A 27,318-nucleotide genomic window follows, 5' to 3' on the forward strand; every position below is an offset into this window, starting at 1 on the left:
ATTTCATAGGCAAGTCGTTTTTGTGGGGTAGTTTCCATTGCTTTCCCTGGCTATTCTTTACCCCCTAGCTAGGTGCTAGGCACTCATTTACTGACCAAGGAATGGATGGATGGCTGAGTTGACGATGAGCCAGCTGCCAGGATATCTGACCCACAGGGGGCTCAAACTCCTGACCGTGTGAGTGGCAATGCAAGTACTTAACCACTACGCCACGCGGCTCCTTTATGAAGGTAATGAGTATCAAATTATAGTATTGCTGACCTCCAAGTAGGGTCTAGGGTGCTCTTCAAATCACAGCTGATCTCTAGCCAGCAGAGACCAGTTAACCTGGAGGAAATGGCAACCTTGGAGGGGAGGTTCCATAGAACTACATCCCACCTGATCTCTCGTCATTCCCCAGACTTTTTCCTCCCATGTCTAGGAATTTCCCCAAGCTAAAATTGGCAACCCTAGCATCAAGATAGTCAAAATAAACAATGTACTGTAAACTACTTTCTAAAAATAGTACCAATATTAAACTGTTAAGTAAATTATTGCATACATCCCCCCAGGATTATGAAGATTATGTTCAGTTTTGAATCAAAGCGGGTTGGATGCTACCCATATGTTCCATGACATCAGCACATTCCTTTGCTTCAAGGCACGTCCTGCCAACACAAGAGCTTCCTCTACCACTGGAAGAGCCTGTAGTATTGGTGGAGGACGTCTTGAGTCAGAGGAATGTGCTGACTCTAGTGGAGGCAACCAGTAAGATCCAACCCATTGTTATAGCTATAGCAACAAATCTGCACTTAAAAGCATCAAAGTAATAAGGGGAAATTTGGTTTTTGCTTGCTTTGATCAGGCAGAAATCCAACCTGCCTGAAAGAATGTACTCTGCTAGTGCACCTTATAATCCTAGGTATCAAACCACTTCAAATGAGGCACTGTGTCTCAAAAAAATGCCTACCTCATTGAGGAATTATCAGACTTATGTTTGGCAACCACAGCAAGGACTGGAGAAACAACTTGAAAGCGGCAAAGGTGTTTTTGGGAGCTCGGCCACAACAGAGAATAATTAAACCACTGTGTCCCTGTGAGAGTCAAACATGCCAAGATAGCACACAGAGGATTATATTGGGCTTGTTCTCCAATTAAAGTAGAAAATGAAAGACCGGTTTACACCACTAAATAGATTTGGCAGTGATTGAGATTCACTGCTATTTGCAGGAGCATCCGCCTCCTCAAGCCAGAATTTCTGGACATAAAGAACAGATCAAAACTGAACAGCGATGAGGTTTGAGGTAGGAGAGTGTGCATTTGGATGACAAGAGGGGGCAACCAGGCATGCTAGAAATGTGGATTCCAGAGACACACATCTTGGAGACAAAACAGGCAGTAGAGATAAAACAGGCAGTAGACGTGAAAGAAAAACATGGAAGGATTCAGGAAAGATTCATTTTCTTCCAATATTCCCGGAACATTTCTTTGGCCCCAAAATGATCTCTCTCCTCCAACCTCACAATGCCCTTCCCATGAACCCTCTGAAGAAAGATGCTGCGTTATTGGTGTGTGCATGCATAGCTCCTGGGTCTTGCAGGTGTGGGAAATGGGCTCCTCATTTCGCCTTGGCTATCATGTGACACCACCATGCACTAACATAACAAAGGCCATTTCCTACCCACAAGAATCTTCTTGGGAGTCACAGAATCTGGTCAAAACTCTAATCACTGCACTGAGCGGTGATCCAGTTCTCAAATATAAGCACTTCCTATGTTCCAGAGACTTTAAAACATAAAAGCGGTAGCTTGAGACCACCCAAACCTGGCTTGGTTCTAATTATACTCAGAACTCTTCAGCCACCCATGATAGAAATGATAGATTTGGGTAGGTGGGTGTTTCTCTCTCTCTCTCTCTCTCTCTTTTTTCAGCCCACCAACTTTCAGAGTTGCTGCCCAGTCAGACTAGTTCTTAAAACAGCCCCACCTGACCCCACTCCCTGTTCTCACAACATTAATAGTGCAATCTTAAGACAGAAATAGATGCACCATGCCCAGGAATGGCATGACAATGGTGCAGCTGCACCACCTTCTAAGAAGCCTGGTGCACTACAGCCATCAACCTGACAGTGACGCTCCCTCTACCTCCGAGAAAAAGCCCTAAGCAGCGCAATGGGCTGAAAGTTCATGGTAGCAAGTGGGGACATTCCCAGGCTGAAAGACTTAGGAAGTCAACTAATGCCAGTCCTGGTCCCAGGAATGTCCTTGTCAGCGCAAGATCCTGAGCCAGAGGAACCTGCTGTTGTGGATGCATTGGTGCACAGGTGATGAACTGCCATGGAGCTCCATAGCCGCAGCGTAAGTGCACCAGCACAAGTGGCATTTATGTCAGCACCAGGATCATGCTGCCTCCTGAGCCCTTTCTCCCCCCACTCTCCCTTTGAGGATTGCGCTGTAAATCTTGGCATATCCCCCATTTCCACCCCAACGTCACTCCAGCTTCAACCTCAAACAACATATTTCATTATTTTCCTGGTCTTGAAGTTTGCCACCAACAACCCTGAATTCCAGTTCTCCCACAGAACCTGCCAGCTGCCCCTCCTTGAAGGCTAGCTAAACAGATTCTGAGGTCTCGCTAAATTGCCAGGTCGATGTCATAGTAAATACAACACACCTCTACAAAGGATTCTGGATGCATCAGGTTCTGGTAGTATGTTCAGGAAAGCCAGTGGAACATCTCAGCAATCACAAATGCACCTCAGAGGACCAGACCTTTCCCACACCAGAAAACAAACAAAACAAAACCCAATACTCTGCAATCCATGACTAATTCCAGAGAGGCGGCAACAATTCAGCTTTTAAGAACCTCCGTGTCTAATTAAGCAGCAGGACAAGTCTAGCAGGCAGCACTGTTAAAGCTTGTTCTACCAGCTCTTCTCCCTAGCAGAGAAACAAAAGATCCCTCGGCAGGCCGAAACCCTGCAGCATTTGAACCAGCAAAGAAATTCTTTCCATTTTAGAGGCTGTGGAAGAATCTTCAAGGAAAGTTCTCCCACAAAACACTTCCCTGCAGCAGGAAACTTCCACTGTTTATGACGGCATGTTAAAGTATTTCGTAGTAATCACTGCACAGGGACCAAGTCTGTACTTCTTTAGAAACTTTTAACCCATGGGCACCACGTTGCCCATCGAGCATTTTTAGAAAGTGGGCAGAGTGGTGAAGCTTCTGGCCAACCGGACTTCTAACTGGACAGTGGAAATCTGATTGATGGGCTGTGCAGATTCATTGTTTCAGCAGGAGCTGAACCACAATCTTTGATGCATGACTGAAGGTAAGCTAAGATGTGTGTAGCAAGACAATATTTTTAAACACATTCATTAAAAAAGGCATCTTCTGCCTGAAATGCTGAAGAATTGCTATAAAAGTTATGCCAGCTCTCACTCCCTCTCGTTTTGTGGTTGGCTCTGTCTCCTGCAGGAGCCATTTTTAAAATTGCGCTCACCTCCCTGTGTCAGAACTCCAAGGTGCCTGTGGGCTCAAAAAACTAGAGACCCCTGCTTTAAGCTGTAGGTTTGAAAAGTGGCATTACAGCACATGGAAAAGGTAGCTGCTCAGTGATAAAGAATTTTTTCTCACAACACTAGAACCAGGGGGCATTCATTGAAAATGTTGGGGGGAAGAATTAGGACTAATAAAAGGAAACACTTCTTCTCGCAACGTGTGATTGGTGTTTGGAATATGCTGCCACAGGAGGTGGTGATGGCCACTCACCTGGATAGCTTTCAAAGGGGCTTGGACAGATTTATGGAGGAGAAGTCAATCTATGGCTACCAATCTTGATCCTCCTTGATCTCAGATTGCAAATGCCTTAGCAGACAGGTGCTCAGGAGCAGCAACAGCAGCAGGCCATTGCTTTCACATCCTGCATGTGAGCTCCCAAAGGCACCTGGTGGGCCACTGCGAGTAGCAGAGTGTTGGACTAGATGGACTTTGGTCTGATCCAGCAGGCTAGTTCTTATATTCTTAGTTTGCAAGTTCAGGCACCTACACTAAAAGGATTTCTAGGACTGAGCTAGATGCAGGGCCATAGCGAAGGGGAACTGTGCCTGGGGCATGCATGCGCCCCTGCCACACCCCCACACTGGTGCACCCGGTGCATCACGCACCCCACATCCCCTTGGCACTACCCCACTGGCTAGCTAGATGTACCAATGCTCCACCATTAGAATGAACATGGTTCAGTGGCAGAGGACCTGTTCTACATGCAGAAATGTCAAGGTTCTGTACCCAGAATCTATAGTTACAACAGGTGTACAATGTATGGCCTGGGAAGCATATGAAGCCTGTCAAAACAGGTGGTGTGACCTGGGGACTCCACTGCCAGTTCAGACAATTCAGCAGGCATTGCTAAAACAATGCCTACTCCTTGAACTGCCCATATCTCCACATCGGGCCAGCTCAGAGGACTGGGAAGTGCCCAACAAGAACACTAAGAGAGGCAGAAAGAAGAAAGAGGGTACCAGAAGCAGTGCCAGCATGGAATGAGAACAAGGAAACGTGGGAATCTTCCCCACTACCACCATCAATAAAATAAAATGACACTCAAATGAAATGGTGCCACAAAAGAGGCTCCACGAGTCACCTTTCCCACCTTTCATAAAGTACCTGCTGCACTCTCGGCTTGCCTTCAGCAGCCACTCATTCTTTCTACCTTACCAGGAAAGGAGGGGAAGGTGCAACCTCTTCAAAGTGAATGCATGCATCAGTAATAGCTTTGATGAAGTATGATTTCATAGAAGAATTTCCCAGTGTTAAGGGATTGGGCTAGGCTTCCCGAGGGGAAGCAGCAACTACTCTGAAAGGACTCCAAGCATAAACATTCTGCTCTTCTCTCAAGTAACGGGGTCATGCCTGATGTCATAGAATTCTAACAGGTTGATTCTGGTCCATGCAATTGAGTTTTGAACCCCTGAAAAAAAATCTCAAACAGGTATTGGAAACAACCTTTCTGAACTGGGCCAAGGAACTGACCTAAGTTTCATATATGGATTTCTAATACTCATTGTTTTACATGCAGGAAGTCTCAGATTCAATACCTACCTCCCAATAAATAATTCCAGGCAACAAAGCTTGGAAAGACATCTCTGTCTGAGACTCTAAGAATCACCGCTGGGCAAAGGAAGCAACCCTGAGCTAAACACACCAATGGTCTGGTTCACTACGAGACAATTTCATATGTTCACAAAGCCCAGTCTACATTGGGCAACTCTCAACATTTCCAGTCGGTTCTTGTCCTTATAAATGTTTCAGAAATTTCCAATAACTGTGTCCTTCCTTTGCAGGTGAGGTGCTGTCCAACTTTATATCTGGACTTCCATTTTATCACATTGACCTTCAGCATTTCGGCCCACCCACAGCATAACTTAATCACTTCACCAGTACCCACAAAAGGGCACTCACTGAGCTGAAATATTTCTTACTAGAAAATGTAGCCGCAGAATGTGCTGCAATTCACATTGATTTCTATTAGTATTATTTTCCTGTCAAGTCACAGCTGACTTATGACAACCCTGTAAGGTTTTCAAGGAAAGAGGGAGTCAGAGGTGGTTTGCCATGCCTGTTTCCGTAGTATTCCTTGGAGGTCTCCCCAGCCAAATGCTTGCTCGAGGCTGAGAGTGTGACTAGCCCAAGGTTGCATGGCAGAGAAGGGATAACGAACCTGAATTTCCCAGACCCGAGCCCAACACCTCAACCACTACAAGCACTCTGGATTTCAGTGATGTAGAGGAGAGGAAAAAGAATTCAAGAATGTGGCCCTACCTTTGACTCATTGCAGAGTTAAGTCCCAGCTCCTATATACTGAAATCTCTCGTGTCAGACTGCATCATAGAACCATCAGCTGACAAGCAGACTCACTAAGCCAACAACCCCACCTGCCTTTTCCCGTATCTCTATTGGGAGCTACAAGCATAGAGGGCAGGACTGAAACTATGCCCCCTCCACATCCTCTTTTGGTAGGGTGAGGGAAAGAATGGTGTCTTTTTATTCCCACTCAGACTGCACAGCGAACAGCCGGTTGTTTCCACACAGAGAGCATCCCCATTGAGTCACTACTGAGAACAGAAACAATGCAGAAGTACCTGGCAGTCAGCCAGTAATTCCCAGTGGAGCTGCTTCTGGAGCTGTAACCTCTGCACTTTGAGCCTGAAGGGCTAAAATACATGTAGCTTCTCAGGTGACGCCGATTTGCCTCCAAGTTAGCTGGGCATTTCAAGAAGAGAACCCCACTGCCACAGGCTTTTTCTCTACATATTTATTGGGGACGGAGAAAAGCATTCGATAATCTCTGAGTGTTAATTGCATGTAGATTTCTAGTCAGCAGATGTCTTTTGCAGGTACTTCTTCCCGTATCGCACAGACAGCGCCAAAAATTAGAAAGCGCATCGTGTTCCTTCTGCAGTATAATTTTAATTCCTGGCCTCTGTCCAAGCTTCTCTCTGGCAGCATCCATCACAGTGGGAAACTGTGTATCTGGGTCAGAAGAGACAAGGAGCTACTCAGAGCGGCCTGCGCTCTGGCGCTGGATGTTGATGATATAATTGAACTCTTTCAACAACTTTTCTGACATGCTCAGGCAGTGGCCAGAACAAGATCCGCAGTGCTGACCAAAGTAAAAATGCAAGTTTAACAGGAAAACAGAATCTTAAATGCAGAAAAGTTGCCACCAGGCAAGATGCAGCTAGAAACAGGTGTCAGACCAATCAACCATCTACCTAACTTGGCAGTTTTTTGGACAGAGGCCTTTCCCCACTACTGCTGTGCGAGATCCTTTCACTGGAGCTGCCAAACACATAGAGCTACCCTGCCCTAAGATATTGGGAAGACTTTCTGTAAGTGTATGCATACTAATATGGATTTAAAACCTAGCTGGTATTTATTGCAGGACTGTAAATATCCATATGAAGCTGATGTGTGGGCATTTGAAATATTTTCCCAGCTTTTGTCTGTGTGTTTAAAATCCCATAGTTTAAGGCCAGGATCGAAAAAGTCAAGACAGCCAGTATCATGCAGTGGTGAGAGAACAGATCAGACTACAAGCAGTAAGGCCTGGGTTTAAGTCTCCACTCTGCCATGAAGTTAGCTGGGTGATCTCAGCTGCACTTCGCAGCCTAACCTACTTCATGAAACTGGTGTGAAGAAAGGGGAGGGAAAAAGGGACCACGTGCATTGCTCTGAGCTCTTGGGAAATAAAATGCTCCACACACACACAAAAAATCAGTTTAGGCACATGTCAAAATGAACCTTTGCATATCCAGTGAGGATATTTTACTACTTGAAAAAGCAGGTGCCCCTTATGCCATCATGTCTGAAAATGGTTCTGAAATTTCCCTGCGTGTTAAAAATCGCTTGAAATATGACACAAGGGGACTTTTTTTGTGCCATCAAGTCACAGCTGACTTACAGTGACCCCAAAGGGTTTTCAGGGCAAGAAACGTTTGGAGTTGTCTGCCATTGCTTGCCTCTGCACCCCGGTGTTCCTTGGAAGTCGCCAATCCAAATACTCACTAGGGCTGACCCTGCTTTGCTTCTGATATCTGACAAGATCAGGCTGAAAAATACGAAGCCCTTTTGTGTGTGCAGAACTAGCTATGAGGCTCTTTGACTCCCAGGCTTGGTTAAGTTTTAATAAGCACTATTAGCTGCCCTGACCAGGAGGAGGTGAAACTTTCCCAACAACTTCTTGCATCATCCCAAATACCAAAACTCCTGCAAGTAAAGGCAACTTCATTCCTGGATAGATAAAAGCCTACATACCAGAAGTCAATCGCGGTTAACATGTTGGCTCTGTTTCCAAAGGAAGACTTTGTGGTTGAAGCAAAACTCTGCCAGGGTGTTGATTTTTATCCAAGGAGATACTTTCCTCTGTAACCTCACAAGCACCACCGTCCTGTACTATGTTTATAAAACAAGAAACTTTCCCCACATGATACTGCATGCTACTCCTTAAAACCATGCCACATGTCACATGGGACTGTCATCCTTGCCTACGTCTGCATGTGATAAAAAACACCAGGACGACATTTCAAAATTCAAAAGAAGGATCTTTCACCTACATTACAAAGGTACTGGATTCCTTTCTGGATTAGACCTCTAAAATTCTCTCTTGAGATTAAAAAAAAGCTGTCAGGGGAATAGATTTACAAAGGTGATAGAAACCACAGTTAGCCTATACATTCCCAAGAACACTGTCCTTCTCCAAGATATCGCAAACATTCGCAAACCTAAGAGGAACACTTTGACCAGGAGAACATGTCTCAGTACAGGCACAAGCAAATAAGCAGGGCTGCATCCTACAAATCTATGACTGCACGGCCCCAGCTCAGAGTTCAGCAGGGAAAGACTGGAAAGGAACTGCTCACCTGGATGTATTTGCCCAAGCAGAGTGTGCGCTTTGCGGCATGTATGCAACTGCCAACTGAGCATCCAAAAATCAGCAGAAGGGCAGAAGGGAGTTATTGCAAAGGGAGCTCAGAAGACCCAGTTTCCCAGGGCAAACATGAAGGAATTACATTGAAGCACAAATAAAAAGGAGATTCAGCCAAATGAGCAATGAGCTCACTCAGAGTGGGTGTTATGTCCTGAGAACTAGGCCTTCTGACCTCTCTTTGCAATAGAGCAATTCTCTTCCCCGAATTGCCTTTCTGCTGCTTCCAGATTTGCATATATGCACATATATCTTTGTGTACTGAATGTAACAATTCATGCATTTGATAAACTGAACTCTGGCCTATGAAAGTTTATGCCGGAATAAGTTAGTCTTTACACACTCTTATTTGGGGTGCAGTAGTTTTAACATGACTTCCCCTACCTAAATGTGCCTTTATATTGTGTAATCCCAAATGGAGATAAACAGCAGCTTTTAAGAGAACATGGCATGAGAGAAACCCTACACCACAGGTGTCAAACTTGTGGTCCTCCAGATGTTATAGACTACGGTTCCCATCATCCCCTGCCAGCATGATGGGAACTGTAGTCCATAACATCTAAAGGGCCACGAGTTTGACACCTATGCCCTACACACATACCCACTTTTGGTTCCATGATGACTTCTGGTCAAACAAGCTCTGGATAAGTTACAAAAACTTGTTTACTAGAAGCAAATAAATAAATAAGGTGAGTACACACATCGTGAACAATTCTCCTTCTTAAATGGACTTTTTACTCTCTTGTGCATGGGCATCCTATGTCTGCAACCAAATGAACTTCAATATTCTAACAAAGGAACACACAAAGGTATCAATTAAATAAACAATGAGTAGAAACAGAATAAGCTGTGTGCATTATTGAGGTCCAAGATTTTTTTTTTAATTGCCGACTCTCTAAAACGATTGGCGGAAGCAGCAGAAACGATGGAAGCATCTAAGCAGACTTCCATGATCCACTTTAAGAATGACGTCTGAACCTTTTACCAGCTGCATTTTTTTAGTTCTTGGCGTCCCTTATGTTTGCATTCCTTTTTAAAAAATGCATAAAACTATTGAGGCAGGGCCTGACAAGCTAGCAGTGCATTTAAGTGAAGGCTCATTAATCTTTAAACCAGCTAAGAGAGACGAGGAGGAGGCCAGGGTGCCAGTGCAGATTTGCAGCATGAAAGGAAAGGAAGAGTGCCAACTTGTTCAAAGTATTACCAATCCAGGACAGCCCAAGAGGTAGTCATTCAAGAGAGGAAACAGCTGCAGCTACTGTATTTCTTTTGGTAAGTGCAAGTAGTGTAGGGAATAAAAATAAACATTTAGATTCCAGGCCTCTGCCTTGTCCACATAATGCATCCTAAAGAAATAAACAGAAGCTTTGGATCTTCTGCAATTTGGAAATGGTACAAACAAGATTAATGGTACTTTTTTACAAACAAGTCCAAGACTATTAGCATGAAAGAGAAGACTTTCCCCCCCACTGTCATGCTCTCTGCTAGCTTTCCTGACCTCTAGCATCAAGGCAATTCAAATTGTGGTATTCTATTAGTTAAGAGGTGATCTGGCTTCAGAGCACTTCTGTAACAGACTGTCTGTTCCAATTAAGCATCTTAAGTTTGAGGATACAGGACAGCTACCTCCTTAACCAGCAGCTAAATTATCCCAGGGGCCAATCTTTGGCTGAGCACATGACAATAATGGGGCCCAACTGCCCCACCTCTTATATTCTGGGTTCCATCAATCGATTAACCAACATTGCACTTAGCAGTAATGTTGTTCATCGAGTGGCCTTCTGTGCAGGCTCACATGAGGGGGGACTGTGCAGGCTGTCACTGAGGTAGAAATTTCCAAGCTTCTTCCAGACTCTTTGCTAAATGGAGTGCTCCACTCCACCCCTACCAATTGGAATGACCACTTCCTCCAACTCAGGAGAAAGAAGAGGCATTGGAGACTGAAAACCAGCCGATCTGTGAAACTCAGGTCTGAATCTCTATTCTCAAATCTAATGTGTTCTCAAATCTGTCTTGATCTGTTCTTGGTCTGCATTGGGGGCATGCCCAGTTTAAGCTCTGAGATCTGTACCTATTGCCGGCAGCCTTTTGAGCATAGCTTGATTCTGCACATTACTGAGGACTTTCACAGAGCAATCATGCATAGTTACAGCTGCCTTTTTTCTCCATGGGAGCACACCAGAGGAACACTTGCTTTAACTGATCCCAGGCTTGTTTCTAAATGACAGATCTGTGCAGCTTCATCTAAGGCTGTTTGAACTGAGCAAAACATAGACAGCACTCTGAAACCTGATGCTTAATCAGCAGAGAGGGAAGAGGGGGGAATTTAACCTTTTGACATTCCCTCCTGGATTCACTAAACCTGGATTCTCTGTTCTGTTGGTATTTTAAAGAAAAATATGAGTTATTCTATTTATTTATTTAGATATTTATATCTCATTTTTCTCCCCCGTGGGGCCCAAACAACATTCTCTCCTCCTTTTTTTATCCTGAAAACAATGAATCTGTGAAGAAATTTTGGATGAGTGAAACTGTGACTGGACCAAAGTTCTCAGGAAACTTCCATAGTAGAACACATTAGTGCTCACCAAATGTCAACTCTGCAGAAACCCAAAGCGCCCCAACTTTATGTCAAGACATGATGAGCTTTGGGAACCAAACTACTTCTTAGATGATATAACTGCTAAACTAAAAGACCTAGGACCAAATCACCATTCAGCCAGCCATCTCTCTACCTGAAGTATGTTAAAAGGATTGCTGCAGACACACAGGAGGAAGAAAGAAACTTGAATGATGCCCAGAGACCCTTGAAACGTGAACTGCATTAAAACGTGATAGTTTTGGTGGAAGAAACTAAAAGCAAAGTGCCAATAATCAATTTCCCTTCAGAAAACCCACATTTTCTATGCTATGGATTGAAACTCTGTATTGTATCTTGGAATTGAAGAAGGGTGTGGGGTCCTGAAAAGGGGAACTCAAGGGACATTTGGTTCTTTGTTGACACCAGATTTCTACCAGTTCTCAGGAGCAAGATGTTTAATTCCAGCACAACAGACAGTGGAACTTCCCCACTGACTCTAGTCTGTGTTTTCTGACTTTCAGCACATCACGAACATTCACGAAAGAAATAGACATAACGATCCCTGAAATCTGGCTTTCCTAATGGCATAGATAACTATAGATTCCCCCTTAGGCCTATTCTACTTTAAGCTCTTGTGCCAGAAAATTAATGGTCCAGTTTCAACTCTTAACAGCTTGGGCTATCAGCACAGAGTTCACACTCAAACCACCTGTACCCCCTTCCCACCTCACTCTATTACTATGTACACAGGGGAGAAAGTATCAGATAATTTAATCCAGGATTGAAAATGGATCTCCAGTGACTCTTGGTCACTGACACACATCACTGGCAAAGAACGGCAGCCTTTCAACTAAAGGCATTAACTGGAACCAACTGCCATGAGATGTTCCAGTGGCTGTTAAATCTGGAAAATTACTATCTCCTTTCTTTTATGTCTCATTACAATTATGATCAGCTAAACAACTATCACCTATGCATCATATGAAGGAATAGATTCCTTATTCCTTCTGATTCAATCCCTGGAAAAGTCAGAGGCCACCCAAGTCTCTGCTTGACCATGAATCTCTTTCCCTTTCCCTCACTCCCCAAGGGTGTCATTACAAACTGAGCAATCTCTGACAGTTATAGCGAGCCTCAGAAGTATCCTCTGCCAAAGTTGAACATCAAATGTTCTGTACCTGCAATGCCACTTAGAGGCTCCGCCTAGCTGCTGCTCCTCCCACTACTGTTCTGTAAGCAAGGATGGGGGCAATCTATCACAACTTTGCACAACACATGTTCTGTTCAAGCTTTCAGGTTCAGCTGGGGAACAAAGGAAAACACAAAAGCCTCTTTCCTTTCTCTAAGGACTTCCTACATCATGCCTGATTTAAGACAGGTGAGCTGTACTTGAAGCTGTATTACTTTATGACCCCAAACTGGGACTTCTCTCTGTTGTCTCCTGCTTCATGGACAAAATGGCGTCTTTAAGTGAAAGCTCAAGAGCATCATAGCTTGAGCCCATTTGAAAAGCTGCCACAAAACGGAAAAGATCCCTCTTCCCCATATCCAGAGTTTTTATAACTTCTTTCACCCAAATCTCCCTTTTGGAATGGCTCTCCTGATCCAAAGGTAGAGCTTTGCTTCTGTCACCTCAATCCTCCCACTTTTAAGGCCCAAGGTGTGACTCAGTAGCAGGGAATGAGATCATAACCCAGTAGCGTAATTAAGAGCTTGAGTGCTCTCTGCTGAGAACTTGACAGCTCCTATCTCCAACCCACAGGTGGCGCTACCATGGGATGGGGGAGGGACAAATCCCCTGGGCGCAGGCATGGAGGCAGAGAATTGCTCCCACCACACCTCCCCTCAGGTCGTCTCCACAGCCCGCAGCAGCCCCCACGGACCAGAGCAGGCTGCTTTTTTAGCTTTAAAAAGGTAGGTGAGGGGTGTTTGGGGAGGGGGGCGCAGCCGCCATTTCACCCGGGCGCCATTTTCCCTTCCTACGGCACTGCTCCCACCATCTCCCTTCTCTCTGCTTTCATTCTGCAGCATGGATCCTGTCCATGGACAGAGAACATTCACAATAACTGAAACACTGGCAAATTCTTGAGTGAAGGGGGTTTCCTCCACATACCACTCTGAGAGGAAGTTTTGTGGCTGATTCAGTTATGGAATGTTTCTACCACTAAAGCCTGCATGTTCGTGGATAATACGGTTATCCATGCTATTAGTCAAAATGGATAAACTTATCTATAACTGTTGTTCATCACGTGCCTTCCGTGCAAGCATGCATGGATAAGCACCTGCACAGTCCCATGCAGCACTGCACTGAAGACACAACAATGCATTAGTCATGATGCATACCTATTCTCTCCATACCTATTCTCTCCAGTATCAGAGGAGCATGGTTGTTACGTTAGGTTCTGCAGAACACTGGCAAGATAATGCTACTGCAGACACATTTTTGTGGGCTTCTCAGAAGTACCTGGTTGGCCACTGTGTGAATAGACAGCTGTACTTGATGGGCCTTGTTTTGATCCGGCATGGCTTTTCTTATGTACTTAAAGCCTAAGTCTGAACATCCTCCTTGACACAAGAGCTTGTACATCTCATTCTGCAAAAATACCAGGAAGCAGAGAAACAGGAGCCAGAAAAAGCCAAGAACCACCACCGAACCTGCAAATTAATACCCCGTGTAACGAATACACAAAACAGCATGCGGGCCATTCTATTTCAGTGATGCTGTACTAACTACTGAACAGGCACTCGTGGAATTACATGCTTTCCATGCTTGTGCATAACCTGACCCTTCTGCGGAAATTTCTTGTGGCTATTGCAACAGTGGGATACAAACCGCAGTCCTGAGTCTAGAATACAATGGGATCTGTTAAATCCCGCACTGCAGAGCTAAAAATAGTTACATGCTGCAGGACTCTGGCATATCCAGGAATAATTCCTGAGGGACTGATGCTGAGAAAACAAACTAGGTGGCAGAGGGAAGAGAGACAGCAAAGGGGAAAAGAAATGAAGGGGAGGATGAAAACAAACCATTTTGCATGCCTACTTCCCTCTTCCCAGTCGCTTCTGACAAGCTTCTAATTGAGAGAGGAAAGAGTTGCTGCATGCAGCTTTTTCAAAACGCAAATCATGACATTTAGTGTATAATTTAGAACAACCCTCATGCTGTAATACTCAAGTACAAGAAAGCAACAGCATGAACACGGAAGGGGTGGGAAGGGATTCCGTTTGTATCTCCCCTGATTTCTGTTGCCGCTAATAGAAAATTCAAGGAACAAGAACATTTGTGCTTCGCAAAGGGCATTTTTTTCCTTTGGACAAATTCAAGCATAACCCTCAAAAGGCAGCAACACCGTGAGATATGCATCAAAAAATCCCCATCAAATGTCACTGTGAAAAGGGTGATTTTTTAAAAATGGGAATGCTCACCAGAGAGGCAAGATTAGGTGCAGCTCCCAACCAATCATGCCTCTGTACAGTGGCAAACCCTGTGCAATAATGGCCCATGCAATTCACATGATTTTTCAAAATTATTTTTACTTAATTTATACCCTACTTTTCTCTCCAATGGGGACTCAAAGAAGCTTAAAAACTTCTTTCTTCTTTTTATTCTCACAATAACCATGTGAGGTATGTTAGGCAGAGAGAGGGAGAGAGAGAGAGAGAGAGAGAGAGAGAGAGAGAGAGAGAGAGAGAGAAACTGGCCCAAGGTTACTCAGCAAGCTTCCATGGCAGAGTAAGAATTTGAACCTGGATCTCTCAGACCCTAGTGACCTAGTCCAACACTCTTAGAGTAGCAGAGGTGTAGCTCCAAGGGGACAGGGGGGTGCAACGCACCCTGTTGGGGTATGGTGAGGGTGTTCCAGGGGCATGGCGTGGCAGAGGACGAACTAGTACACCGGGTGCTTTCCCCCCTTGCTATGCCTCTGTAGAGTAGCATTTGTCAGTAAGTATTATTTTGAATTGCTGCTTTTCCTTTACCTTTTTTTCTGTTTTAACTTCATTTTAAAAATCTGGATCACAATGAAAGCCAAACAGAAGAACCAGTGGAAGTTGTAATAATTTATCACAATCCTTTTCAAAAGTTGACTTCCCTGTTTCACAATACCAGATAGACTAGTTACAAAAACAAAATAGTTAAGTTTCAATCTGACGATTATTAGAGAACCTTTTTAGTTGTTCTAACAAGGTAATTTTTGAAAAATTGATGCATTTGATGTATTGAGATGTATTTGACTGATTGACCTTTGTATTTTTAAAGAAACTGGTCAAATTGCTTAACGCTAGATAAAACCATCACTTAATATATTGGATGATTTTATAAAAACCATCACTTAATATATTGGGATGATTTTATGGAAAAAAAGCCAGCGCACAAAACTAGACCTCTTCATGCTGTCTATAATGGAGGATATGCCTACCACAATTCCGTATGAACAGGAAGAGAATAAGGGATTCGTGCTTTCAGAAACAATACAATAAAAAGGAGCTTTCAACAAGCTAAAGCGAAAGCCGATGTCTGGAACCAATTACCATTCCTACCAAGTGCAATAGAAGCTGCCTCTGCAGTCAAGCAAGTGAACAAAAATACTTCTATATTGAAAAGGGATACACTGAATGAGACATCCAGAAGAATGACAGAGGATGCATAAATGGAGGAAAACAGCTGGGAAACTAGCCTTCCATTTTCTGGTTAGGCAACGAATATCTCCAAAATTGTTTTTTTCCAGACGATAAAAAAAACACCTGGTTCCTCCTTGCAATGTCAATCTACTTACCTTGCACCTTCCTATTCCAAACAAGAACTCTTTCACTTACTCCTATGTTTCAGGAGCAGAGCACTATGCAAGAATTGTAAACCTCACGGCCATGCACAGGCCTACATTTCCTTCATGGATAGTATGGCAGCTGCTACCACTGCAGTACTGCATTAATACACCGGAATAGTTACCACGCTAACTAAAGGGTGGCTAAAAATATTATAAAGGGAAGCTGAGAGTCAGCATATTGTAGTGGTTAAGAGCAGGTACACTCTAATTTGGAGAACCGGGCTTGATTCCCTGTTCTGCCACTTGAGCTGTGGAGGCTTATCTGGTGAACCAGATTAGCTTGTGCACTCCAACACACGCCAGCTGGGTGACCTTTGGCTAGTCACAGTTCTTTGGACCTCTCAGCCCCACCCACCTCACAGGGTGTTTGTTGTGGGGGGAAGGGAAAAAGTTTGTAAGCCCCTTTGAGTCTCCTTACAGGAGAGAAAGGGGGGATATAAATCCAATTCTTCTCCTTCAGAGAACAAATATATGAATTGGCCCCAACATGTAAAAAGGGTGAGGGGGTCAAAGCTCAGTGGTAAATCAGTTCATGCTTTATATGTAGAATATCCTTGTTCAAATCCCACAAACTCCATTTAAAGGTCTCAGGTCACAGAATTGAGAAAAACCCTTCTCCAACTGATAGTACGGGATACTGTAGAACCAAAGGCTCCATTTGGTATAAGGTAGTTTTACAAGAACTGCTTGTTGCAATAGGATTGAGATTTCAGTAGTGGTGTCACAAATCCAGGCAGCATGCTGGGCTGAGGCATTCACACTTCAAAGCAGATCTGCTTCCCAAGAGGAGTTGAAGCACTGAGAGGAGGTATGGGATTCAGCAGATTTGCACCACTTCGGCAGAACCGGTTGTTAAAATGGTGCTTGTAAACAACCAGTTGTTAAATTATTTGAATCCCACCACTGGAATTACTCCCTCCTTTTCAGAAGTCAGGAGGTCACCAGCCAAATGGAAATGCCACAGGAAATGTGTATTAGATTAAAACCCTGTGCTTACAGTAAGCACCCCCAGACATCCTCTTTATTCACCTGTGTCCTTGCAGGTTATGTTTCCCAAGGTGGGTTTAAAGTACTTACTGGAAGAATCTGGGATGGATTGCCCATAGCATTTGCATCATCTATTTTACACTCTTCAGAGCCCCTTTTATCAATAACCAACAGAGGCACAAAATGGAGCGCTTGAAGAGCAAAACCGTTTTCTGTTTTGAGAGTTAAGATAACACGCCCTTCTCATCTAGACTGCCACTGTTCCAAAATGAAGGCCAAGTATCTCAAGCAAGCAGACATGCCAAACCCAGAAGTCTTCTTTTGAAGCAGCTCTTCCATCCAGGTTGCTTTTTTCCTAAGATCAATGCACAAAGCAGTTAAAACAGACTGCATGGCCAAGAGCAGATATTTCATCGGATTATAAAATCTGCTGCTACAAGCAGACCTGAGAAAGAGACCTTCGAGTGGGTCAAACACGGCAACCAGGGTAACCCTGAGCATAAAGCAAAACTCCTTCACGTGGTCCAATCCACCTCCTTTTCTCAACACCCAAATGAAAAAGAGAAAAATAGGCCAATTGCTCAATGTACTCCAAACAAGGCAGCAGATATAAACAAAAGATCCTTCATAAGCATATCCAGCTTTATTCTGAAACCATTTGCTCCCATGGAAGTTCTGGGAAGGGTATTCAGAGGTTTACATCCCAAATGCTTTAGAGTACCATTGTGTTTGTTTGATGCAGTTCTCCCCGTTATTCCATACCACTCTCCGCCAAAGATTATAAACACCACCCCAACTAAAAATACACAAAACTGCTTTTAAAAATCCAAAAATATTCAATGGAACAAAAAAAATAAATAAGTGACAATAAAGTGATCATTGAGTGGTGCCAGAACACATCAAAAGTCACCAATTAAATCAAATTGAAAAGGTTTCTGGGAACAAGGGGGAAGGGGCTTTTCCATTTGGGATGGGGCCATTTATTATTTTTAGCTCTCACACCAACACAGTGCTCTCCACTAAACCACAACTTGACATTGGGAAAGTTTCATCTCAACCTTTCTGACCAACCCTTTACTGACCCATGCACTGCACAATTATCATTCTACAGTGACTAAGAGGCAATTCCTGCTCCAATTTCCACTGTGCGTATTAATTTTTTCCCTCTCACAATCTGGCAGCAAATGCATAAAACCAAGACACTGCTTTGCAACAGATGGAAGCCTTCGGAAACAGAGGAACATAACTATAGTTCTGTTTCTTAAAAAGACTGGTAGCTTTATTTTTGGAGTGGCTTCAAAAAAAGTCTGGATAACAGGGTTCTTTTGCATCCAGAAGGTAGGCTGAGAAAAGAAAAAAAATCCAAACCTTGATATACATTAAAAATTCAAAATCTCCCAGATTTAAAAATAAATATCAGGAGGGCTGGAATCTGAACTCCACATAGGGTTTTTTAAGTCCAACAATCTAGGTGAACTGTATGGGATCAGACCTTGACCTACCCCAGGGACGCTTTGGGGAAGTATTTAATTGGCACAGTCTAATTGGCAGCAAGGTCCCTCTGTCAACAAAATATTACATGTCTGAGCAAGTTTCTCTCCCATTGGTCTGGTTGCTGCTCCCAGTACCTATTCTCATTTATTCAACTTCCCCTCAATACAAATTCTGTGCCCAGAAGGATGCAACTCAACTTAAATATTTTCGTAAATATGTGTGTGTGTGTGTCTATCTACACACAAGCAAATATTCTTATATATTGTTTTCTTTTAACTTCCAGCTTGCCAAAGAGTTTGAATGGATTATAGATATTAAAATACACGCAGAGTTAAAAGTCAAGCTAAACAAAACATACACTAAAATCACATTTCCATTAAGTACTTTATTACAGTGGCAACTGTTTTAAAATTCCACTTTCTCAGTCCCCCCACCCTTCTGTCTATGTGTATGTGCACATAAGTGTGCTCCCATTCTGCAGCCCTCAGCTGCTGCACAAGATTGACATGGCTCATTCTCAACTGCTTCTTCACTCTGCTGCAGATAACGCATGGTGCAGCAAAGGGCCATGAGAGATTTGATCAACCCTGCAGGAGTTTCTGCAGAGCTAAGCTGCAAGGCGAGGGGGGAGGGGGCCATTCACTTTCCAAAAACCCACTCACTTATTTTATGAAAGACTATTGAAGCAAAAGCTTAAAAACAGGAACAAAAGCTTCCCTGCAGAAAATGACTTTCCTTTCAAAGAGAAAGCGCTGGGGACATTTTGATGGAGAACTTTTACAGATATCTCTGCAAATTTAAGAGCATTAAAGTCCCAGATCCTACATGTATCAACTGATCTACTTCAAGATCACCAGATTTCTGTTTTTCCATTTACAGAAGTGCCTCTTAAGGACTTGACAAAAGAGTCCTGTCCTGCTCAGTGAAGTCACCATGGCCCTGATACATGACTATCCATTTCTAAAGCAGCAGAAACGGGATCTGAAGACCTAAAACCCATCTTAATGGTTCTGCAGTGAGCTCCAGGAGAGAAAGGGTGGGGGAAGAGAAAGATGTCGTAAGCAGCTGACACTGGAGAGCATGAGAATGCAGTGTGTATCTGCTTTGCCCTCGCACATAAGAGGATCTGGGTGATCAAGTTTCTGGTGCAAAGGCAAAGGGGGGGGGGTGTATTAGAGGGGAAAGCCAAGAATGATAGAGCCTAGGCAAGGTACTGGTAACTTGCTGAGCAGTGCTACCAAAACAAAGTACACAGCAGAAACACATTCCAAGCACCTGTGCCTTTCCCAGCCACGCCTCTGTCTGGTCACAATGCAAAGTACTGCAGAATTACATTATCATGGAGTCAGAACCGGGGACAGCCAAGATCAAACCCTGCACTAACTATGACACTCATACTGACCTTAAGCTTGTCACTCTCTCTCAATCCAAACTCAAGAAGCTGTGAGGACAAAATGAGGCAGGGAAGAACCGTGCATGCCATGCTGACTCCCTTGAAAGAAGGGCAGGATAAAGATATCACAATCAAGTGAGAAATTCTAAGCAGACCTACTCACAAACCTACTTGTTGAAGGCTTTCACGGCCGGATTCAACTGGTTGTTGTGGGTTTTCCGGGCTGCGTGGCCGTGGTCTGGTAGATCTTGTTCCTAACATTTCGCCTGCATCTGCGGCTGGCATCTTCAGAGGTGTATCACAGAGGGAAGTCTGTTACACACTCACTGGACTCACTGGACACAACTACAATGCAAGTGTAAACTGGCCTACAATGCCTATCCACATTGATGCAGCCCGGCCTAGCAAACCTTACATCTTCTCCCTCCTACATAATTCTCAGATTTCATCACCCTCAGGCATGTGTAAACAGGTTTATGATAACCATATATCCATATTAAACCATCACAACAATCAGCAAATACTGAACCACCATCTCAAACCAAGCAGCTGAGTTGAGCTGTGGTTCCCAACCTTTTTAGTATGGTGACTAACAAGTTCAAATTTACTTTGTACAGTGACCCATCCTGGGCTGGCCCAAGGTTTCTTGGTACCATAGTCAAGCCACTACCTTCGCACCCATCTATTCCAGGATTCTATTACCTATAGTATCCAACCAGGGGCTTCTGAAAAATCAACAAACATCATACAAAGTCTGCAGCTGCCCCCACAATGAATCCCAATGAAGCTGAGCCAGAGAAGAAGTTTCAGGAGGTGCGCTCAGAAGACGTTGGGTTGAGGAGATATGTGAAGATGGCAGATGGTGGTCGCAAGGGGCTGGGTGTAATAATTTCAAATCGCAGCTAGAGGGAAGTGAGGCAACACACTGGGGGGGCCAAGAGGTCTAGCTGCTGAAGGAGCAGTGCCTAAGCCATAGGTGTCAAGCTTGCAGCCCTCCAGATGTTATGGACTACAGTTCCCATCATCCCCTGCCAGCATGATGCTGGCAGGGGATAATGGGAACTGTAGTCCATAATATCTGGAAGGCCACAAGTTTGAGACCTATGGCCTAAGCACACACATAACTCTCTCCTTTGGTTTTTCCAAGTCCCACTGAACAGCTCACACCTACTCTCCAAACTTCTCCACACCTGCTTTCAGTTATTATCCTGAAGTTACTAGAAGCCAGATGACCTCCCCCCCCATTCATGTCACAAAGACAGAGGAAGAGATGAGAAGGTGACAAGGTGACAAAGAGGAAAGAAAAAAAAATTCAAAGAGCTGAAGCCATTGATTGGGAGAGATGACGTGCAACCCATTTTCAGAGGCTTCGTTGGGTAGACAACTCTTTTTTGGCGGAGGGGTGGGTGGAAAGTGTTCCAGAAGATCAAAACGTGCTCTCACAGCAATGCAATACATAAGCAATTCCAAAAGCATTCACGTATTAGCACCAAATGATATTTAAAACAATCTAGAAATTCATCACTAATGAGGAAAACCTCACACAGTGGCAAGGTTGAGGCACATGAATGGGTCACCTTTAGAGAGTGGATTAAATTCAGCAGCTGTCCAGAGGTTTGCCGCCACTGGCTTGGGAGATGTTAAAAAAAATAAACATCACTGTAATGACTCCTAATTGGTAATAAGAATGCAGGACAACCCAATAACTATCATGTTCATCCACAGGTGCCCTCCCAAATAGACACTATACTTTATTATCTCTTTCTCACACACATAATCCTTTTAGTATATTTCACATCTGACAAAAATGGGACTTCACCTATTAAAAGCTCCTTAAAACCAATTTAGGAGCATAAGCAAATGCCACTGAACGAAGTGGGTTGTGCAATAGCCATTTGTGCCTTTCTAGTGTCAGGAAAAGTCCCCCCTCCCCTGCCAAACACAATAGCAAAGACAGGAAAGGTAAATCAGAGAAGAGGATCATATCACTATTAGGCAGGGATGCTTGTACTACCCTGTTTCCCCAAAAATAAGACCTACCCTGAAAATAAGCCCTAGTTATAGATTCCCCGACGCAGCTGATCTAGTCACGTGGGGGGGGGGCACAAATTCATGGAAAAAAACAAGACATCCCCTGAAAATAAGCCCTAACGCATCTTTTGGAGCAAAAATTAATATAAGACCCTGTCTGTTTTTCGGGGAAACAGGGTCACAAGGGCAACCTCAGTAGAGCAAAACAAAAATTATGTCATGAGGATCGTTTTATGATAGAGCCTTGAACTTTGCTGTGCATTGCAACACACGTAAATGGTCCATGAACTCTTGTCCCCAAATGAGGAGAAGTCGTCCACTCTCGAGCAAGCAGGAAATCAGATGGTTTAAAGGATATTGTCCAAACAGATTTTTTTTTCTTATTCAAAGAGGATGCTGGGCTCGTTTCAACCAAGCTGTTTTGTCAGTCATCCAAAAGAAACCCACTCATTATCCACAATAGCTGTGAAGAGAGAAAGAGAGGCAAGGCGCAGGAACACCAACACCTACTCATACTACTGCTACACCACCATGAGGATGAGCAATGCAGCACCACTCCGGTGCTAAGGGGTCAGGCAGTTCTATTTATAGATGCTTCCTTAGAATATCAGTTCCTAGAAATGTATCTCTTGACAAGTCTGTGGAGCAATATAAAATTAAGTTCATGTATAAATAAAAGGTGAATCCTTTTTGGGCCAGTATACATGCTTAGACTTGTCCACTGGAATTAAGGACCAGACAACATCACAACTGCTTCTGCTTGCACTCAACCTTTCTTACCTCCTCCCTCCTGTTATTCCCATACTGTAAAAACCGGGTTGTTCTTGTAAGAACAATGCAGTCTTAGGCTGAATTAGACTAGCTCAGTACTGTATCTACTCTAATTTGTAGAGGCTGTCAAGTTCTTGTACATGGCAAGGCCTTTTCCAACACCTGTTTGAAATAATCACCCTGGAGGCACCAGGATACTGCAATGTACCATGTGCATTTGTTCTACCATCATAACCCCACTCAACAAACTCCTTGGATACAGGGAATCCATCTCTTGTACTACGTTCCTCTGTAAAGTACCAAGTACATAGAAAATACCATAACTCATGGCAGGTACCACTGAACTAAACAAACTGTCACAAATATTGCCAAAAATATTGGGGAGCAGTTGCTGGTCTTGACTAAAAAGAGAAAGCTTTTGCAGGTCAGAATCCAAGCTGGTTTAGTCTCTCAGAGGCCCCTTCCACACACGCAAAATAATGCGTTTTCAAACCACTTTCACAACTGTTTGCAAGGGGATTTTGCTATTCCGCACAGCTTCAAAGAGCACTGAAAGCAGTTTGAAAGTGCATTATTCTGCATGTGCGGAATGAGCCAGATAGACTCAAAGGGATGAGGCCAGAAATCCAGAAGTAAATAGCTCTGAAGAGGAATAAAGGCCAATGGAATAATATGGCCACTAGTGGATTAGAAACAATATAATTAATACTGACAAATGAAATATGTGGTAGAGCCCATTTATGAGAAATGTCTGAGAATGGTAAGAGTGCCCCACTAAATAAAGAAATAAAAGATACTATTCAAAGATGGGGTTTATTGGTTGGGGTCCAATCAACGAACATATGTATGAGCAACCTATAATCACGATTTTAAATATTTTGATATAATTAAAAGTAGTAAGAATGAACTAACACAGCTATATTTTAATAAGAATATTAAATATTTTGATATAATTAAAAGTAGTAAAAATGAACTAACACAGCTATATTTTAATAAGAAGTTGGAATATAGATAATTGTGTTTGTTGTTTGAAGCTACAATTCATCAGCCAAGAAGGTGAGCTCTGTAAGGTGAGATGGCTAGCTATTGTTAGAAGATGATTTTAAACATCTATAGATATGGCAAACTGAACAGATCCGGAGCATCACCTTTAAAGATGCTACTTGCCTGACACTTGCTTTTTTGGGTAAGTAACAATTAATGGAATCAAGTAATTGCTCTCCTTTAATTACTTCTGTGAAAAAATAGATGGCATCAGAATACTGCTTTAATTTGGTTAATTTTAAAGATGTCAATAGTTCTGTTTTAATAAAAAGATAAAATGGAAGCCAAGATTCTCTTCTTATCTTTTTACTGGGGTACTCTGCTCAAAACAAACCAAAAACATTGCTGAGGTCTACCTCTTGTCATGAGGTTAATGATCTGGTAAAGCTAACTAGACACCTAGGATTTCTGAAGTGCATGCCTGTATCTGAATCAGACATTACCCCATAAAATGATGGTTACAATCTCCAAACAATTTCTCAGCCAACATTTGGATGTTTCAGTTTGTTTCTGTACAGCTCACAGGTGCATCCATTTCCAACATAAACCAACCAAGCCAGGTGCTCTCAAAGGAGCTGCAACTTGTGGTTTAAATACAGCATGTAGCAGCCCAAAAGTGCAGATCTAGGAATCACCCCAGCTGCCATTAACACATCCCAAGGCCTAAAGAGACCACTTGAGTACAAAGTGAACGACAGAATGTTTGGATTCTTCACACCTAATAACCTTGCAGAAGCTACTGCCAATAATTAATGGTCTATGGTCAGTCTATTTGGCAGCCAAAAAAATGTAAAAGCCAAAAGCAAGACTTCACAACAGGGAACTCTGGGTTGATGATAATAAGAAGAGAAGAAACCAGACATAATATGGTCATTTGGTCAACCCAGCATCCTTAGACTATCTATAAATTCAAGGCTAATTTCAATGGTTTACTCTTGGAGTAATTTTATTGCTGCTATATAAACAGGTTTAATAGGGCCTTGCAGCATATCATAAGCCCAAACCACTGTGGGTTTAGAGACAGGGAGGGCAGGCTGAGAAAACAGAGATATGTCTAAGACTATGTAATAATTCAAGCCCAGATTATGTTTTATCATTTGTGTACCAGTAGGTTGAGCTACAGTTGCACCAATGCGGTAAACAGGACCCTCTGAAATCATCTCTGGTTAGGAAAACTGTGGGGAGAAAAGGCCAAAGCTCCTGCACTGTGGTCTCCCCTGCACCATGGTCCTGATCCAACCCAGGGGCACGGGCTCTTCAAATAGAGTTTATCTTGCTCCTGACATCTATCTGCTGGCATTAAAGTTAGGTTGGGGAAATCTGCAACCTTACATGTTGCAAATCATTATGGCAGTTTGCATGTAAAGGCCAGGGACCATCCTTGCTCTTAAACTGCCCTTGCATGTAAGCATTAGGATATACGATAGACAGCTAACCCCTGATACATAGGTATGTTGGAAGGGAGAATCCCCAGCAACCACATACACAAACTAAATAAGCAAGCAACCTGTGTTATGGAGACATCCTGGAATTCCCAGTTCATAAAGGTAAGATTTGCAGCTTCTTAACAGAAGCATGCCGGGGAAAGCAATGGCAAACTACCCCACAAAAACGGCTTGCTTATGAAATCACTGCTTGCAGTGGTGCCCCAGGGTCGAACATGTCTGAAGGGGAAATTTTACTTTTAACAGAAGCATACAAGAAAATCCTCTTGGATCAGATCGAATGTCCACCTAGACCAGCATCCTGTTTCCCACAGTAACAGATTCTTCAACAACAGCTCAGATGTCCCTGGGGTTCCCCAGCATATTCACTGGGTGTACCAGAGTTTAGCCTTGGGTCTTTTTTAAATAACCTACTTGTGGGCTTCCCAGAGGCCTCTAGCTGACCAATGTTGGCAACAAAACCCTGGACTAGGTAGGTGTGACTTTGCAGGGCTCTCTTTTATGTTCCTGAAAAGCAACTATCCTCCGGTACAAGTTCATCCGAGGCTAATGGTCAAGGAAGCCAAGTATGGGATCTTATTAGTCAAAGGAAGAATGCCCATTAACTCCAGGTGATATGGATAGGAAAACAAGAAGAAATCATCACCTTCATGCCCCGGCTTCTTGTGAGGCATCAGCTGACAGCAATGGAATATTGGGCTAGACAGACCTTTCGCCCACTTCAGCAAGGACATTCTTTTGCTCTTAACAAACACTGACTTAGCTATCCAAGAGAGCTGAAACTGTGGAAGCAGCCCAAAAATCCCCTGAAAAGGATTTAGAAAATGTAACACAAAAAATAATGAAACCTTACTATGGGAAGATCTTAATTACAAGGGGTGGGACGTGTTTCTCTCCCCACCTCTCTTTAAAAATACACAATTTAACAAACGTTTTTTCTCCACGAAATAAAATAAAAAGTGCTGGGGAGAAAGCCATTGTAATGAGCAGTACTGAGTCTTCCTGACATATAAACCTCAAGTTGGATGAATTAGTGCCTAGTAAAACAGCATATAATTTACATTTTGTTATGTCAATCATTGGCAGCATCTCGAGGCTCTTTATGACTACGCTAGCCAAACCCACAACATACACGAACGGCTTTAAATCATTTTCCCCACAGAGAGGACAGCAAACAATCAACAAACTAAATGGGGGTGGAGGTGTGGGAGGAATCCCCCCACAACAGACAAGTTGCTGGAATTTCAAGCCGTGACTCTGTGAAGGCACTCACTCCCCTCCAAAAGAGAGACTGGTAGCACAACATGCAAGCAAGCGCGCTCCCTCAGAAAGTTGTGAAATAACCAAAGAAAGAAAGAAAAGCCACAAAACCATAAATCAACATATTAGGAAGCCTAAGTCGCACGTTGCCAACCATCCTGATGTTTATTAGCATAAGAAATCAATCAAATGAATGGGCCTGATGAAGCAATCTTGGTGGTTTTGGCAAATCCCAGAACAACCAATTGGAAACACAGCTGGGATCTGGCTGGGAATTCTTGCACCATGTTGAAAGACCAAGATGACACCACCAAGTGACATATACTTCACAGCAGGATTTGGTTTGAGGCTCTGGGCCAGCAGATATATTTATATTTTCAGCTCACCACTGGTTTTGCTGCTGATCTCAATGCTGCGGGGTCTACATGGAAATTTGAAGAGCTTTATCTCTGTACGATCCAGTTGTAATTTGCTGCTGAATCCTGTTTCCACAGCAGCTGGTTCAGGGAGAACAGCCACTTGAGTCGTGAACAACAAAGCTGGCTAGTGCTCTTTTTCAAGAAAGCATCATTCAAACCTTCCCAGCAAGGAAGCACAACAGGAACAGCACCAAGAGATAAAACACATCCCTGCTGAAAGTCATACATGTGAACCTATGAAATTGTCCTGTACGAAGTCATATTATTGGTCTATCTGGCACAGCACCACCCCATTCTCTTTGGCAGTGGTTATCCAAGGTCCAACCAGCAGTTTACTTTTGATCCCTTCAGCGCAAACGCCACAAGTGAACCAGGGACCTCTTGCATCAAAAGCACATGCTCAGCTATGACTAGTTCTGTTGAATGTAAAAAAGCACAGCTCGTGCGAGTGTCCCCTTCGTCTGCCACCTCTGCAGGGTAGACCACCTTAGCCTCATAGGAGCTTGGCTACCTTCAGGATCAAAGAAGACACAACTCTGGCTTCCGTTTACTTTACTTCTAGTCAGGTAGTTAACACCACAGCTACTACATCGAGCCCATGCT

At 43.4% G+C, this 27,318-nt stretch overlaps 1 protein-coding gene across 6 annotated transcripts in view; it reads right to left on the reverse strand.

The window, feature by feature from the left end:
- The window catches only part of LOC125441611 (spermatid perinuclear RNA binding protein), a 90,051-nt gene that overhangs the window by 53,188 nt on the left and 9,545 nt on the right, over window positions 1–27,318 (reverse strand). Inside the window, exon 1 of one of the 6 annotated variants that reach the window (XM_048512264.1) lies at window positions 2,653–2,734. The exons of the other annotated variants lie outside the window; for them this stretch is intronic. The gene's annotated coding sequence lies outside the window, so the exon portion shown is untranslated. Of the gene's footprint in view, window positions 1–2,652; window positions 2,735–27,318 lie in introns of those variants that run through there. 6 annotated transcript variants of the gene reach the window in all.

This window comes from Sphaerodactylus townsendi, linkage group LG12, assembly GCF_021028975.2.
Source record: "Sphaerodactylus townsendi isolate TG3544 linkage group LG12, MPM_Stown_v2.3, whole genome shotgun sequence".
Classification (NCBI taxonomy): domain Eukaryota; kingdom Metazoa; phylum Chordata; class Lepidosauria; order Squamata; family Sphaerodactylidae; genus Sphaerodactylus; species Sphaerodactylus townsendi.